We start from the raw sequence: 11,583 nt of genomic DNA on the forward strand, positions 1-11,583 counted from the left end.
GCATGTGTAATGGGTCCGTGGTCAAACAACCACCCCTCATCACTGTCAAACGCTCCTAAAACACTTCAGCGAGCAGGCCTTTCTAATCGACCTGCCCCGTCGGGTATCCTGGAAGCATATTGACCTCCTCCCATCAGTAGAGAATGCCTGGTTGCTCTTCAAAGGTGCTTTCCTCTCTATCTTAAGTAAGCATGCTCCGTTCAAAAAATGCAGAACCATGAACAGATGTAGCCCTTGGTTCACTCCAGACCTGACTGCACTTGACCAGCACAAAAACATCCTGTGGCGTTCTGCATTAGCATCGAATAGCCTGTGCGATATGCAACTTTTCAGGATGTCCGGAACCAATATACCCAGTCAGTTAGGAAAGCTAAGGCTAGCTTATTCAAACAGAAATTTGCTTCCTGTAGCACTGATTTCAAAATGTTTTGGGACACTGTAAAGTTCATGGAGAAGCTGCCCACTGAGCTGTGGATAGGAAACACTGTCACCATCGATAAATCTACGATAATCGATCATTTCAATAAGCATTTTCCACGGCTGGCCATGCTTTCCACCTGGCAACCCCTACCCCGGCCAAAATCTCAGCACCCCAACCCCGGCCTGGCTAGGCCACGCCAGGACCTTGAGATGCTTCTTACGGAGCCACTCCTTAGTTGCCCTGGCTGTGTGTTTCAGGTCGTTGTCATGCTGGAAGACCCAGCCACGACCCATCTTCAATGCTCTTACTGAGGGAAGGAGGTTGTTGGCCAAGATCTCGCGATACATGGCCCCATCCATCCTCCCCTCAAAACGGTGCAGTCGTCCTGTCCCCTTTGCAGAAAAGCATCCCCAAAGAATGATGTTTCCACCACCATGATTCACGGTTGGGATGGTGTTCTTGGGGTTGTACTCATCCTTCTTCCTCCAAACACGGAGAGTGGAGTTTAGACCAAAAAGCTCTGTTTTTGTCTTATCAGACCACATGACGTTCTCCCATTCCTCCTCTGGATCATCCAGATGGTCATTGGCAAACTTCAGACGGGCCTGGACATGCGCTGGCTTGAGCAGGGGGACCTTGCGTGCGCTGCAGGATTTTAATCCATGACGGCGTAGTGTGTTACTAATGGTTTTCTTTGAGACTGTGGTCCCAGCTCTCTTCAGGTCATTGACCAGGTCTTGCCGTGTAGTTCTGGGCTGATCCCTCACCTTCCTCATGATCATTGATGCCCCACGAGGTGAGATCTTGCATGGAGCCCCAGACCGAGGGTGATTGACCGTCATCTTGAACTTCTTCCATTTTCTAATAATTGCGCCAACAGTTGTTGCATTCTCACCAAGCTGCTTGCCTATTGTCCTGTAGCCCATCTGTCTGTTCCAGCGTCAATTTTTCATTTTCAGGTGTTGCACCACTGAGAAATTGCACTGTCCGTTGGTCATCACTCCTACCAGCATTGCTAACGGATGCCAAAAAATATGCTTAGTTGTAATATTCTGTAACTTCACTTACCAATTTTGTGGCACATTCTTTCCCAATATCTGGTTTTCTGACACTTGTTGCATGTTGACTTGAAAGCTAGACACCTTTCCTGCTTTTTATGTTGCATTTTCAGGGTTGCATTTTCCTTCTGCTCTGTGTCCCTTAAATCTCTGTTTTCATTCCATTTTATGCGCCATTTTGCGTTCTTGTGCCCCCTTCTGATCTCCTGCACAACACGCAGCTTCTCCCTGCCTGCTTAGTTGCATGCTAACTTCCTCTGACAGACTTCTTGTACAATAGTTGCTAACGTGAGATCTGAAGTTTGTGAGACGGTCCTTTATCTAGTATGCCCACGACAATTTGGTCCCGAATATATGCTCATCTCTATTCGCACCAGTCACAATGCTCTGAAAGCATGTAAAGGGCTCTGATAAATGCCTCTGTACTCTTTGATTAAAAACAGGCATGTCCTTGAATAACATCCTGTTTGTGGGGGAAAAAAGTAGTAATTATATTTCTTCATGCCAATTTCAAAGTCTTCTTTCTCATCCTCCGATGCAAAGATGAATGATTTGAAAATGTTCTTTGCCTCGCTGCCCATGGAATATGAGGGAACTGACCTGTGCATCACCATCTTCCTGATCCAACTTGGACACGGTGGGTCAAACTTAGCCACAGTCAACTTTCTTAGTAGGATGTAAGCCTGTCATCCCGCTTCTGACACCATGTAATATAATGTGAATGTCCAGTCAGGAGTACCTTTCTAGGTAAGTTGTTTTAATGCCTCACCAGAATGCCTCAAGATAACTGACATACTGCTTTAAGACATCCCGTTACACTGTCGTGAATACTATGACATTGCCCTGAAGTCGTTTTTATATACAGTCATTTCATTTCAACAAAAACCTTGTATGTGTGGTGGCCTGGGACATTTTAAAACCTGATTGGCACATACAGTCATCTCAGCATTTTCCTTAAATGTTTTACTCTCGCACACAATCCCTTTTTTTTCCTCTATCAGCTGCGTAAGGGACAAACTCAACGCAGAGGTCTGAATTCGCTTTAAGTCGAGTGTCGCTCCTAAAGGAATCCTAATAAATAAAATAAGGGTGAGGGAAGAGTGATGTGACATTAAACACAAAGGCTAGGAAGTGTTGCGCCTACTATTGTGGAAGCAAGCAGACACATTTGTGTGATACAACAAAGGGTTTATGGGTGGAAAGAGGTTTACATGCTAGAGCCCCAAAGTCATTAAACCTTCAGTTGACTCATGCCATCCATCAATGATCCCAATCATCATTGATTTTAACAAACAAATCGGTCAATCTGTCCGGCCCTCTGGCATTCAACATCCTGATGAGGCCCTCGAGCCAAAAGGTTTGCCCAACCCTGCTGTATCTGCAGTTTTATATTTTGAAGTTTATACTGTAGGTCTTCAAGACCAAGGTTTGTCATGATCTGTTCATCAGGCCATTTGCTAACACATCTAACAATTGCAATCAAGAAACACTTTCTTAAATGCTGTCCTGCTTGGCAATAATGATATTTTGGTAGACAATGCATTCGCTATCTTTACTAGAACACACACTGTCACTGGTTATAGTGGGAGTAAAACATTATGGGACCACCATGGATCCACCACCATGGTCAAATGGGATTTACGCAGAAATGTCTTTCATAAAACTCATCTCCCAGGTTTTGAGAACTACAAAACCTAGCAGGGGATTTTGCTCCCCAAAAATAATCTCATTTGACTTTGCTTCCGGTTTCCTCTTCCCTCTGTGGAGACTGGAGGGAGAGGAAAGGAAGAAAGACCACCCCTTGTTTTAGTAAGGCTCAGGAGCTGAGGGTGAGAATGAATGCTCATTATAGGATTAGTAGAGTCCAGAGAATGACTCAAGGGAAGAATTGATGTGGGTCTGGCACATTGACATCTCCACTGCATAAGGCATTAGTGAAGAGGTATCTAGCTAGCGGAGACGGGCTGTCCCAGTGAGTCTTAAACCTCCCCCCTGTAGATTAAATGGAATTCAGCAGAATTGCTTTGGCCTTTCAATGGAGGGAATTATACATACATTTAGCATGGATCTCTCTAATCAAAAAGTAATGAGCAGCAGCTGACAAATGCATTTTAAAATAGCAGCTTACATACACGCTTATGTATTCTATACAAATCAGCACTTGCAGAAACTACAATTCTTCCTCTACACGTTAGGTGGATATTTTTTGCAGAACCGCCATCTTTTCCAGGTCTTTCGCCAGCTACACCTTCTGAGGCACTAACAAAGTCAATTGCTAGACTGCAGTGAATTGATCATGGAGCAGTGAAATTGTTTCCACAGGGTTCCACTCTCCTGTTCCATCTTAGAGCTGGAGCAATGAGTGAGGAGAGGTCCAATGGTAATGTGATAGATACCTTGGTGATAATAAAAAGGACACCACTGCTCATTAAAGCTCAAACAATAAAACCATTGAAAATGTGGCGTCAGGGCTCTTGCTTTAGCACACCCCTGGCCGTATAGAGAGGCTCTAAAGCAGCGTGAATAAAACAAATTAACTTGCACTTATTCACAGCAGCAGTGCTCACCACAGGCGAAAGCAGCTTCAGAGGATCCAACAGCAGAGGCAGCAGGAGTAGAAGCACAAACAGTAGCAGATGTGAAGGCTATGACAACAGAGATGGATTGAAAGTGCTGAACAATTTCCCTTTACCTTTCCTCTCCAAACAGATGATAAGGTGTGTGAACAGTGAGCTGTGATCAGACTCTCCCTCTTCATTTTGCTTCCCACCCCATCTGTCAACTGCTGCTCCCAATCCACCTCAGTGGAGTCATCTCCTCAATCCGCCAGGTTGCTGCCTTACTTGTCTGCAGCAGCTCTGGAGTGGGCTTCTGATTGGCTGACTAAACACACACTCTCTCTCTCTCTCTCTCTCTCTCTCTCTCTCTCTCTCTCTCTCCCTCTCTCTCTCTACATCTGCTGCATCAGTGACTAAGGTGGAACAAGCTCAAAGCAGAGGGTTGAATATAGGTGAGTGTTGCTCCTAAAGGAATCCTAATGAATAATATAAGACTGAGAGTGAATGGGAGGGAGGGAAGAGTGATGTGCAGCAAAGATCGTGAAGCCCCTCCAGACCATGGGGCATTTTTAACTGAGATGAAAGCGAATGTGTCGGCACATAAAAAAATACAGGGGAGGGAGGGTTGCGCATAGTATCATGGAAGAAAGCAAAGAGTTGAGAATGTGATAAAACAAAGGGCTTATGGGAGGAAAACTAGGTTTACATACCAGAGCCCCAAAGTCATCAAACCTTCACAGTTGACTCCCATGCCATCCATCATCTATGCCCAGTATCCACCCACATCTTCAAAGGATAGGGAGGTGATTTATCTTTTCAGACTCATTTATTTATTTACCTCTGCCAACATTATGAGTGGCCCTGTTGGTGGCCCCAGGTTGAGTTATGTAACACTGTAGGGGAGACCGGGGTTGGTTGTCACACTGTTTACTCTTGTGTGTATTCCTCAGCACCAGTATAACTTACAAGACTATTTTCATTATTAGGAGAAATACCAAGGTCCTGGGTTGGAATGGGGAACATTTTGATCCTCATATCTTATTCCAACATGGCGTATAAGCCATCAAATAAAATCTGTCCACTTGTGACAACCAGCCCAATCGCGGGGTTGGATGTCACACAGTGTGTTGTTGGTTGTCACAATGTTTATTGTGACTTTTGTCACAGGAAATTAATCAATATAGTATACAATGTTTTAGAAATAGCTTTTCTCTGACAAAAAGCAGCATTTTATGCAGTGAGAATACAATTGTGTGTACTGTATGTGTGTGTGTTTGTACACACACATACTCTTCAACAAACATAATTGTTCATGGATACTCCCATAATTCAAAGATTTACAAAGAAAATACAGAGATTTTTATTTTTACCTTCACCTATGAAAAACATACACTGAGTGTCAAAAACATTAAGGACGCCTGCTCTTTCCATGACATAGACTGACCAGGTAAATCCAGTTGAAAGCTATGATCCCTTATTGATGTCACTTGTTAAATCCACTTCAGTCAGTTTAGATTAAGGGGAGGAAACAGGTTAAAGAAGGATTATTGTGTCTGTGTGCCACTCAACATTAGGAAGGTGTCCTTAAATTCCCCTCACCTCAATGTTTTGTCATGCTGACATGAATTGACCAGGTGGATGAGTTATTTTAAAGAATTCACAGATTTGAGTTATGCTAGAAAATATTTGATCCACGATGATGAGGCATTAGGCTATAACTGCAACATATAATTGAATGAGAGGGTTATACTATTGGGAGGCCATTTTTAAAAAGCATTTTCAATGTATGAGGATACTGCATGGCATCTACATCAGCATATCACAAAGCATGATCGCTCATCAAATAAATCAATGTTTAATGCAAACTGGTTTAGCCAAGCCCTTGAGACAGTAATTCCTTTAAAATGAGTGGACCTGACAAGGTCCCATTATCCAGTATCTTAATTCGGCATCAGTGTTACATGGTGTCAGGGAGACTTTTGCCTAAGAGGAAGACATCAATTACATTAACTGACTTAAATATCACAATTTCGAATCATTTGAATTTGACGAGCCAAGTTACAGAAATTATGAAATTATGAAAAGAGAGAGTGTATGTAATATCTTCCAAATGGAACATTGGAACTATACTACGTGATATTTGCACTGTGTGGCCCATAGTTTTCCTCATCTCATAGTCAGCAACAACAACAAAAACTCCTGGCCTTGGTAATTATATGCAATACGCCTGTGTATCTATACCATGGCTCATGTCTTCTTTGTCTAAGCTTTGACAAGGGCTTTAGTAATTTAAATGAATGCATTACAATGTGTTTAGTGATGAAAGCTTTCCCCCGTGCTCATTTTCCATCCAGAAATGCACTTTCTTTCCAGGCAGCTAGGCAGCTGGCAATTTAGAAGAGGAGGGCATGCACATGGTAGAGCCTTCTCTTATCTTTTGAAATTGTGAATAAATGTCACATTGCAATTCCACAGTTGGGCATTAGTCAAAGATGACGAATGGGCACTGATACTAGTCATTTATTTTCATGGCTGTGGTAGTGGTGGTGTGTGACTGAGATTACAAAAGGGGTGGCATTAATCTCGGTGAGGCAGTCACTTTAGTGGGCCAGAACTACTGCAAGGTCAACATCATGGGACGCTCAAGCATGCAGGGGTTCAAGAAAGCACAAGCTGGGCTCTGATATAGGAGGCAACCAGTTCATGGTAAAGCACTAATAACCGTTATTTGAATGGCAAAGTTGAGCAGGGCAATATATTATTACATCTTGGAACTCTATTTGATTCTCTACAAAGTTTAGAAAGGGTAACTCATTTTCCTCTCCCTGTCATACTAACACATCTCTGGCTAAACATTTACTACAGTATCTTAGAACATAATCTGACGGGTCATTGTAATGTTAAAATTGTTCCAATTTACCCTTCCCATGAGGTAGGTTGTCGTCTGAGATAATTTCTTTCTCTCTCTATTTCAAGCTAAACTAGGAAACGGCATCAGGCATTTGATGGAAACTTCTTTTAAAGTTTCTTTCTTCTCCTCCACTGACTCTGAGCACTTCAGTGAGCCACTTACATCACATAGAGTTCCCATCATAACTTCCCTTTCTTTCTTCTTCACTCAACTTCATATGCTTCGTACTTCTCTTTGCACATAAAAGTGTGCTCGCTCTAGGTTTCTCCTCAGGAGCTACCAACGTATAACCCTTCCGAATCCACCAAACTGCTCTCAACATTTGGGGACTGTTATATTATTTCCAATTTCCTGTCACCCTACATTCCCTCATCCTCTGACACTGGGGTGTCAGATAAATTAGGAATGGAGGAATGGAGCCTTACAGAGACTTGACAGTCTTCTATCTCATCAGCTTGTTATTTCTGTGGCCACATTTTCATCGCTGTCTGGGATCACCGGTATAGGTCCATCAAATATTCCTGTGGACATTCTCAGTGACAGGGCGCCTTTCTGAGTAAGTGATAGAGTGGCTAAAGAGCAGATAACTGGCAGGCGGCATCAGCATCAATCTGTTGTTATTCTGACTGGGTGCCTGGGAAGCTGTGGGTGTAGTGGTGCTGAAGCAAGGGAGTTATTTTTTTCTCTTCATGTTGCTCTGTTCTCAATGTGTTCTCACACAATGACCTGATGTCTGTTTGGTTTTGTTAGTTTTTTTTTGTTGCAGTTTGATGGGTGGCTGTGTTAGTTTAGTTAGGCCTGTCTAAAAACATGAGTACTAATCCACATCATTCTAGTAAAAATCATTCTACTAGATGTGTCAAGAAGAGCCATAGGGAGACGAGTCATAGTTTCTGGACTATGTGAATGGAATATAATCATGTATCCCTCTATACACATGCATGTTCATGCTAGTAACCGACACACAATTCGACAATGAAGCTTTCCTTGAAACATCCAAGTCGAATATGACACACTATGCATTCAAGTTGCACACAGTATCTATTCTTAGTCTACACCACTGTTGGTTTATCCTAGGGAATGGGAAATGTGTGTTACTTAAACACCATTTTGGAATGTTACTGAAATGACCAGATCGGTTTGGGATTGTCTGTTGTGTAATTTTTTTACTTTTGCTGAGCACACTCCTGGTAGGCCATAATTGCCTGGAATACTCTGGAGAGCATGCCTTAATATTATATAGGAATGCCAGTGGAGCTGCCAAAGCTGGACAGAAACAGGGCAGCCAAAGTAACAGGTCATATACCAACTATAGCAGTACGATAAATCATATTAAGTACAAAATTGCATATATTGCTATCTGTCAATATCAAAATGGTCATCCAATTTTGGTAACATATCCCATAACAGCACATAATAGTTATCAACTGTATGGCAGATCTTTCATGTTATGACTGATAAGTCTGACAATTATCCACACGTCATAATGTTAACATGAAAGTGTTATGAAAGTGTCTAGCAATTATCCCCAATGCAATTACCTTTGGTCATTAGGATTTGGGGCTTGAGTACAATGCCAGTCTGAGCCTCATCACACATAGTCATTACTCAACTGCAGACCCTGATGAGACAGTGCTGTAAAGATGGTTGTCTGCATATCAGCATACTGTAATATTGAGATGTCCACGTTTGTGCCTTAGCCTACCCTCTCCTGAAGGACAGCTTCTGAACTACTTTGTGAGCTAAATGACAGTGGAATTGTCCCCATTATAAACATATTAAAAGAACAGCTGCTGTTCATTAAGGGATACTTTGGGATTTTGGCAATTAATCCTTGTATCTACTTCCCCAGAGTCAGATGAACTAGTGGATGCCATTTTTATTTCTCTGTGTCCAGTATGAAGGAAGTTAGAGGTAGTTTCACGAACCAATGCTAACTAGCGTTAGCGCAATGACTGGAAGTCTATGGGTATCTGCTAGAAACTACCTCTAACTTTCTTCATACTGGACACAGAAACATAAATATTGTATCCACTAGTTCAGCTGGGGCAGTAGATAAAGAGCTTCATTGCCAAAATCCCAAAGAAACAGAAAGACAGCTGCTTGATGGGTTCTGGAGAGAAGATGGGACTACTGAGAGACAGCTGATAAAAGGTAAGATTGAACCAAACTTGATAAGATGGGAGATGAAAGCTGTTGAGCTGCTAATCTCCCAAAATGTGCTAAACTAGTTTATTATGGTGGGTATTTCTCTGGACTGCCAGTCAGTTGGTAGAGTTCCTCCTCAGATGTCAGTGGGAGATTTACACTCTAAGCTGTCATGCTGAGAAGCTGCAACTGAAGTCAAATAAAAACCACATGTGATCAAACCCACAGCACTTTTAATGGTGGACAACTTCATTAACAGTCAGTTAGGTCAGGCCAGAGAATCATCACTCGAGGCTGGTTTGAGTAGGTGTTAGACTGTTATGTGATGCCTGTGTCCCAAATGGCACCCTATTCCTTATAAAGTGCACTACTTTTGGCCACATTACAGATGGTGTAATATCCCTGCATTATTCTACAGTACATTCTCCACATGATTTGAGATCCTGTTGTCTGTCTGAGGTATACCAGAGATACTGGATACAATTATGAGACGCTTGTGTCTCCACCATAACAATGAGATTCATTGTCCACAGAGCGGAACAGCGGGCTGTCAAACTGGTGGATACATCTTGTTATTTGAATACTTTTTGAATATTCAATGAGGGGTGTTGACATCAACCGCCTGTATATAATGGAGAGTGAGATGCTAGCCTCATGAATATGCATAGACTTCAACAGGGACAACTCCGATATAAAGTGTTTTTTCTTTAAGGTTTCTGGGATGTCACGTGTTCTACTTATATCAGTACACTAGTAACAACCGAATCATTATGAAACTTCCATTAGATCAAATAAGCCTCACATATCAAAATAGAAATATACATTTTTATCTTGACTAAATTCAACTCTCGCTTATTGCCCCCCATATAAAAACTCCGCTGAACAGTGAATGATCTGCTTAACGTGGACAGATTTTGGGCAGAGTAAAAACCCTCACGCTTCGCCTCTTCCTCTCTGGGTATACTGCCTTATGCGGTGTGAAAAGCGATTCACAAGCCAGCTGCAGCTGTCAGTGCTGGTGCATCCAGTCTAAGAGCCTCAACAGACAGAGGAGCACTCCATACCTGTTTGGAATAGAGGTTATTGATGCCCCAATGAGTCATACCTAGCTGTACAATTAACACTTAGGATACACTTTATTCTGAGGTATTTCCAGGATATTGCTGAGAAACTAAGTAAGCATAATTAAATGTTGCCTGTATATATTCACCAATTATTTTGTGTTTTCACACTGTGAATGAAGGTGCACACATGCATACATTATAATGAAATACATAAGAGTGTAGTACACCACCCTGCCAATACACACACATGCCTGGTCGCACGCATGTGCACACACACACACACACACACACACACACACACACACACACACACACACACACACACACACACACACACACACACACACACACACACACACACACACACACACACACACACACACACCTATCGACAGCCTCAGAACCTTGAAGTTATCCAGCCATGTGAACTGAAACTGAATTAAGTGAGCTATCTGCCCTTACCCTCTGATGTTTCTTTTTGATGTGCTCCTCACTAGTCTGTCAGTTCATGTAAATGGCTGTTTTCACTTCAATTGCTTCATCACTAAAGACCCTCATTGTACACAGCATTTCTAAATACTTTTTTACTGCCTCTTCTGAATTCCTCTCTTACGTGTTATTGTCGGTCTTCTCCACCACATCCTCTGTACATTCCATGCCTATCCGATGTATGTGACAATAAAACATATTTTTTCCCCTCTCAATGTCTCTTATAAGACAACACAACCAAAGCCATCCCTTATGAGTGAAAATTCCCTCAGCCGGAAATAGCTCTCTTGACAGTCCCACACAAAACATTCTTTAAAAGTAACTGAAAACAACATTTTCTATCAACTAGAAAATCTCAGGAGTGTTCCGCCCTACCTGTTTCACTTTCATTGAAATCTCATGGCTCCATCTCAAAGGCGCGTGACTCAGGTACAGAAACCACAGGCAGAGAGAGGAATGCAATGCACACGCTGCATTCAGGATTCTATAAAGAATGAACAAATCCAGAGCTCCAGTCACCCACGAGACCTAGGGATGTGCATTGTCCTCATTTGATCACCGCCACAAACAGGAAAAAATGTCCATTACAAGAAAATGTTTAAATATACAGAGGAAAAGAAGAGTATGACAGCACATGACTCTAGCAGTCTGCTCTCTCCCCCTCTTGCTCTTGGTTCTCCTCTTTCTCACTCTCTTTCTTTCTCGGTCCCCCCTCTCTCCTCTCTATTGCTCTATTTTTCTCTCTCTGTCCCTCTCTCTAACCCCCCCCCCCCCCTCTCTCGCACACACACTCAGACTCTGCTGTGCCCTTGCACTCCCACTACTGTTGTGTAATCAATTGGGTTTGATGGAAAATACAGTTTTTTTTTATCGCTTTGGTGCAATTTTCACAAGTATGTGGCACATTTTCACAACTCAGTTCAAAACTGTAAAG

At 42.4% G+C, this 11,583-nt stretch overlaps 1 protein-coding gene across 1 annotated transcript in view; it reads right to left on the minus strand.

Annotated features, from left to right (window-relative positions):
• LOC109871566 (cadherin-18) overlaps positions 1 to 11,302 on the minus strand; it is a 72,008-nt gene extending 60,706 nt beyond the window's left edge. Inside the window, exon 1 of the mRNA XM_020462454.2 lies at positions 11,025 to 11,302. The gene's annotated coding sequence lies outside the window, so the exon portion shown is untranslated. The remainder of the gene's footprint in view (positions 1 to 11,024) is intronic.
• Between the last annotated feature and the right edge of the window lie 281 nt (positions 11,303 to 11,583).

This window comes from Oncorhynchus kisutch, linkage group LG27, assembly GCF_002021735.2.
Source record: "Oncorhynchus kisutch isolate 150728-3 linkage group LG27, Okis_V2, whole genome shotgun sequence".
NCBI lineage: Eukaryota > Metazoa > Chordata > Actinopteri > Salmoniformes > Salmonidae > Oncorhynchus > Oncorhynchus kisutch.